We start from the raw sequence: 6117 nt of genomic DNA on the forward strand, positions 1-6117 counted from the left end.
ATGGTTGCAGAAACACACTGGAAAACAAACAAACCAACCCCATCCCAAACAAACCCAAGCCACCAACTCTGTGACACAGCATTGCAAGACAAAAGAGAGGCCTTACCTACTGGTAGAAGTGACCCACTGTGAGACAGTCACTAAACATAGTATAGTTTAGAATGGACTGCTGAGAAAGATCAGGGTTTTTCTTTAAGGTAAAATTACTTTCCCCTTAGAGTGCTTTCCATTGTGAGGCTTTTAGAAGGACTCTGCACGCACAAACTCCATCAGTATTTAGTGATGGCAAAGGATTGAATTAGTGCAGTTGGAAAGGTCCCTATTCTTTGCCTGAGATGCAGAAAGGGCAGCATTCAAGTTTCTGGCTTGTAGCAAAATATTTCTGCTTCCATCATTTCTCGGTGGAGTTTGCAGTGAAGTAGGAACAAACACGAGATCAGTTACTGTGTCTTGGCTGGAGGGCAGAACTTTTTAAATGTATGTGTTCAGACTTTTCTGGTTCTCTGCTTCACCATGCAGCAGCATCTACTTTACTGCTTTGTTACTGTCTAGATGGGTAAAGTGAGAAGTAGCTAGCAGGAACGTGACTTCTCCAAAATCTTCAACCAGCTGAGGTGAACTGCAGGTTAAATTCTAGTAACTTGCTTTTTCCTCTGTCTGGCATAACCACCCTGCAGCTTCAATCGACTCTAACAAAGCAAGGATATATTTCTGTGGTCAAGTGTTGGGAAGTTTTATAATAGTGGAAGTACTGGGATATGTATTCACAGTGAAGTATCTGTAAACCAGAGGTGTGTCATTCTTGGCTTGTTACTATGTGTGAGATTGGTCAGTATGTATTTATGAAGGCTGTACATGGAATGACATCAGGGGTTTTTCCTGTTGTGATTTTCCTTTTGGGATGTGTCTGTCTCTTTGGGTTGCTGTGATGGCAGAGGACAGCTGTCCTAGCAATGTCTTATTATCTGTAATAGGCAGCTCACTGAACAGCTTATGAGACTGGACTGTGTGTACTATGTGGATGGGTCAATGAGGCATGCAAGATGTTTTGGAATGGAGTTCCCCTGGAGATGGGTTTATATTGGAGAATCTTGTAAATTGTTTTTTTCTCTCAGATGAATGCCAGTGAAGTTGGTTCAAAGATTATCTTTATATGGCTACTATTAAATTATAAACAATTGACAAACACTTTTACTTGGAGAGCCTTCATTCTTATGAAACTGTGCTGTAACAAAGATGGCAACCATACCTACTTTATTTTCTTAAAAAAAAAAAAAAAAAAAGGAAGGATCTCTAGTCAGGAAAACAAACTTACAGACTTTAGCCTTTTCCAGTTAGTGTCCAGTGGATATAATGGCAAGGGGCTTGCTTGCTTACAAATGAGGGAGAAAAGTGTTTTCTTTTAACTAGGAGTTACACTCCCACACTTTACAGTAGTAACAAAGGATTCTTTGGTCCATCTGTGTGTTAAGAGTTCTCAATAAAACACATACTGGTGATATTAAAATGTTGTGAATAAAGAGATTCCTTTTCTTCTGAATCAAAGTGTTAATTAGATACAAATGCCAGGATAGTGATTACACTTACCAACACTGATACAACTTGCCTTGCACTACATTAAGAGTGCATTTATGCAACTATAAAAATGTGGGAGGCCGGAAAGGCCTATAAAGACCCTTGTGTATTGAAAAGAAAATGCCCATTAAAGAAAAATAGGCTGTAAAAAGTCACAGTTGGAAGAGAGGAGTAGGGAAGTATATATTAATCTTATCAAGATGCAACAGATATTGAAGTGATGAAATTAAGCAAACATAAGTATGAATTAAATCAAATCTAGGCTGTGTGTACTCTGCTGAATTAAATCAGGTAAAAAATATGGAAATAACAGTGCTTTGCCTTCTTTATGGCATCTTAAAAGACATGTCAATCCAAATAAAGTGTTGACTGTAGCAAAGTTTCAGATTGTTAGTAGGCACACAACAAATTAATCAAGAATGTCAGCTGTCCTGCAAAGAACTCTATAATTCAGCAGCCTTTTCTTGCAGACTCTAGTCCATTTACTCCTGCAAGATTATCATACTATGCTATCAACCATGAAAAGAGAAAAGGTGGTTTCAATAAGCTAAAGGAAGCTTCAATAAAGCAACTGAAACCTCGGGCTGTCACCACAGGAGAATGACATAATGAATTTTTAAATATAAGCATCCACAAACTTTGGAATTAAGTTAGGCTTGAGGTTTTGCAGTACTGTTTCTGAAGAGAAGCACAGCTGCTGAATTTCATGGCATTTTAGAGTAAGAAATTTTACTTTTTTGTGGGTGTGTTAACAGTAGACATCTTGGCTATTGGGGAAGGAGGGAGATTGTTACCATGTTGTGTATTAGGATATTTTTCGGGTTTTTTCTTTTCATTCTTCCAACTCCACAGAGTGAGCAGCTAACAATTGGAGGTATTATCTGCATCTTTACACCTGATACAGAGGAGGAGTTCCATTTGCTTTCAGAAGGAATAAATCATTGCTACACGTACACAAATAGATATATACACACTTTTATGTGGGGAAGCCTCAGTTTAGCTATAGTAAATGGGTGAAACTTGGGAGAAGACTCAAGAAATGTTTAATCTTAAAGCTTTCCATTTATTCTGAATACAGGCTATGATAAAAGTCTCAGTGTTATGGTCTTGCAGAGCTCTTGCTTATGAAGCAGTTTTGTAAATGTGAGGTGCTTTCCAGATGGAGGCATATCCTGCAGCCATAGTTCTGATGATGTCTTTCAAAATGTGCTTCATTCTTGTTATGGCAGCACAGAGGGACAGAGCCCTGGGCACAAGGCTCCGAGTGTGGCACTGCACAAGCCTTTCAGTGCGCCTTTCTAGGAAGTTCTATGTTTCTAATTGCGGTGTAGGTTTTGGAGTGTTACTCCAGCCGTTCTCTTGTAGCAAAACCCACTTGGTACAGGATTTCATACTATGTTCATTCAGACAACAGAAATAAGCACAGCAGTAACTCGTGATGGGTCACGAGTTAAAATCACCACAGCGGTTTGCAAAGGTGGTAAGAGCTGTCTGAGGTGTGCACAGAATCGCATCTGTTGCCACAGAGTTGAACTGTGACCAAGTGGCTGTCACTTGAGTTGGGTTTTTACCTGGCCTATTTCTGTTGAGATGTCATTCTTCTGCGGGCACTATAAATCCAGTGGTACCTTGTGGAATAATGTGTCATGAGTTGCCCCCTACATGATGATGATGGAATATCACAGCAGCTTGTAACATTCTTAATATACAAAGTGTTGGCAAAGGGATTGGCCTTGTGGTGTCAATTGCTGCACCTAAACAATGTACACCCACTGCTAAGTGTCAGCACTCCCCTGACTGCAAACAAGGAATGGGAGGGTTGAAAGGAGAGCTCTCATTTATACCGGGCTTAGAAATGTAGCATTGATAGCTTTTTTTGAAGGAGGGGAAATCATAGAAGAAGTAATTGTTATGAAAACATAATCCAAGCCAAAGTTGTTGGGATTTTTTTTGGTTTAGAAAAAAAGAGTAGAAGGAGAGGAGAAAGGGGAAAAAAATTTGCAAGTAACGTGAAAGAAAAGGTAATGCAACCTGAGTTAAAACCAGATGCAATGAAGTTTTGATGTGACATCTTTTTATCTTGCAGAGATGCTACCGAAGCTGCAATCCTCCTTTTTACTGTGGTGGATCCATTTAGGTCTCATTGTACTTTGCGTGTTACATGTCAGATTTTATAGCATTTGAGATTTCTTCTGTGCATTTTTCTGGTTTGTTTTTGTCTTCTGACTGTAGCCTTCTGTCTGTTTTTGGTGCCTATTTCAGTTGGTCTGTTTTGCTGTATTCTGGTCTCTTGTCTTTTCCCCTCTCCTGCCCTTGGCTGGGACTGGATCCTTTTCTGCATTCAGAGCACTGCTCTTGGATTTCCCAGGAAATTTTGTAACTTGTCCAATCCACTGAGTTTAGAGTTTTAATATTTTATATTACTATTTTACTATTACTAAAATAGCACCCAGAGGCGTCCCAGCTGAGGTCAAGACCTCGCTGTACAAACTAAAGTAGGAGGCAAGCCTGTTCCCAAGTGCTTGGAGTGCAACTATAACTGATGTTTGGATGCCTGCATAAATCGTGGGATTAATAGCTGCATATTTCTACAGGTTTTAGGCTAGGACGCTAAAGCACTTCTCAAACACAAATAAATTTAGCCTCCTTTCCTCTATGAAAGTCAGAGACTTGGTTCTGCAGTAACACTTTCCCCCTCTCTAATTCCCACACATGTACTTGTTACTGACATATATATGACTCTGGTCAATATAGGTGCTTAACTTTTTAAAGAGCCTGTGTAAGTCACTAAGTGCATATTGATTTGAAGCAAATGTAAATTAGAATTAATTTTGACTTGCTAACGTAGTCAAATAAGGAACATTTCTATTGATCTCTGTCCCAGAAGCCAATTATCTGGATTAAGTGTTTTTATTACGTGAAATGCAGAGTATAGTATATATCATTCTGCATTGATCAGTGTGAAATTGCATATTTAAGACAAGGACTGTAAGTAAGAGTAGTTAACAAGTGATTTATTTTTAAAAAGCATATCTTGTTTTATTTACCCCTGCTCTTCCCTGTTCGAATGCTGTGTTTGTAACTACCACTGAATAGGAGGTCGTTGATGCATGTGGATCAACAGGGATTCTTGTTCATATCATTTCCATTTCAGCTTCCTTCCCTTTCACTTTGCTCCATCTATACTGTGTGTTCCCTCCCCCTTCTGCATCCCCAGCCCCCTTATCTATATTTCCTACTCCTTAGTATTGAGCAGTTCTTGCCGTACTGTGCCCTGCATGAAAAAAATGCTTTCTACATTGAAAAAATACATTGCAGCGATCGCTCCTGCAAGCAAGCAATGCTCAGCGTCGGGAGCATTTACTAGCGCACGTACAGGTGATGGTTATTAAAAGTGTGCTGAATACACATGACAGGGATGCTGTAGCCAGTGCCAGAGATACGGGCGCCGCCGGCCCCTTTGTCGCCACTCTGCCGGGGCTCAGCAGGCGGTGGGGGCCCGCTCCTTCCCCGCCGAGCCCCCGGGCTCGCCAGTCCCTTCCCGGGAGCAGGATGAGGCCACGGCGAGCTGTTACCAGGCTTGCGCTTGCAAGACGGCGACCTCCAGGAATCGCTCTGCCTCCCGTTACCCAAAGGCTGACATTATCTCTATGTACCCCTATAGCGGTCCGTGTGCCTCAGCCCCGCAGCAACTTAATAATCTTGGTAACATCCTGCTCTCAACTCATTTTCTTGGCAGTAGTTTTAATTACGTTTCGGGCTCCTGAATGAATTTGTTTTCTCTGGATCCTCGGTATATTGAGACGCTTGTCACGTTTAGGTGCCTGCAATCACTGATGCGTTTGTTTTAGGGGATGAATTAGTCTTCTGAGCCTGAGCATGTCCAATTTATGAATTAGATTTCATTGAAAGCTAGAACAAAACAAAACAAGAAAAGGTTTTGCTGTACCACTTTTCTTCCCTACCACCTCGCCCCCAGCGCAGGGGTAAAAACCTCGCATTTCCATTTCGTTCCTCAAACACGGATCACGTCCCGGGCTCGAGCGTGTGGAAGGAGGAAGGGGCATTCCCCCCACCGCCCGCTTCGGTGCGGTGCCCCCGCGCCGCCCCCCGTCGCTGAAGTTGGAGGAGCGGCAGCGGGCGCAGCCCCGCGCCCTTACCTGCGGGGGCGTCCCGTGGTGCCGAGCCGGGCGGGGGCTGCGGGAGGCCGCGCAGCGCTGGGCACCCTCCGGGCAGGGGCTGGGGCCCCGCGGAGCAGCCTGCGCCCGGCAACCGGCAGCTGCCCACTCGCCTCGCATGCCTGCGCTTCGAGCATCGGTCCCCTACCCCTTTCCTCGGGGAGACATACGTGATATAGAAAGAGATACATAGATAGATACAATTCCGGCTCTGTCTAATCTATTCCATCGCAGCCAATCGCCCTGCTGTGGCCCCGGCTCGGCGCTCCCCGCAGCGCTGCGCGCTCGCCCCGGCGCGGCCCGTGCGCCCCGCTGCCCGCCCGCCGCGCCGTGCCCCGGCGGCACCGAGCGCCGAGGCTCCGCA

At 43.7% G+C, this 6117-nt stretch overlaps 1 long non-coding RNA gene across 1 annotated transcript; it reads right to left on the reverse strand.

Annotated features, from left to right (window-relative positions):
* Positions 1–2617: 2617 nt before the first annotated feature.
* On the reverse strand, positions 2618–6056 carry LOC121667249. The gene is made up of 2 exons (XR_006016984.1): positions 5736–6056; positions 2618–5487 (listed from the first exon to the last, which is right to left on the reverse strand). It is a non-coding gene; the product is annotated as an uncharacterized LOC121667249 (long non-coding RNA).
* Positions 6057–6117: the final 61 nt, after the last annotated feature.

Source organism: Corvus kubaryi, unplaced genomic scaffold, assembly GCF_017639235.1.
Source record: "Corvus kubaryi isolate FWS band 111438036 unplaced genomic scaffold, C.kubaryi_AGA036_p1.0 37357, whole genome shotgun sequence".
Classification (NCBI taxonomy): domain Eukaryota; kingdom Metazoa; phylum Chordata; class Aves; order Passeriformes; family Corvidae; genus Corvus; species Corvus kubaryi.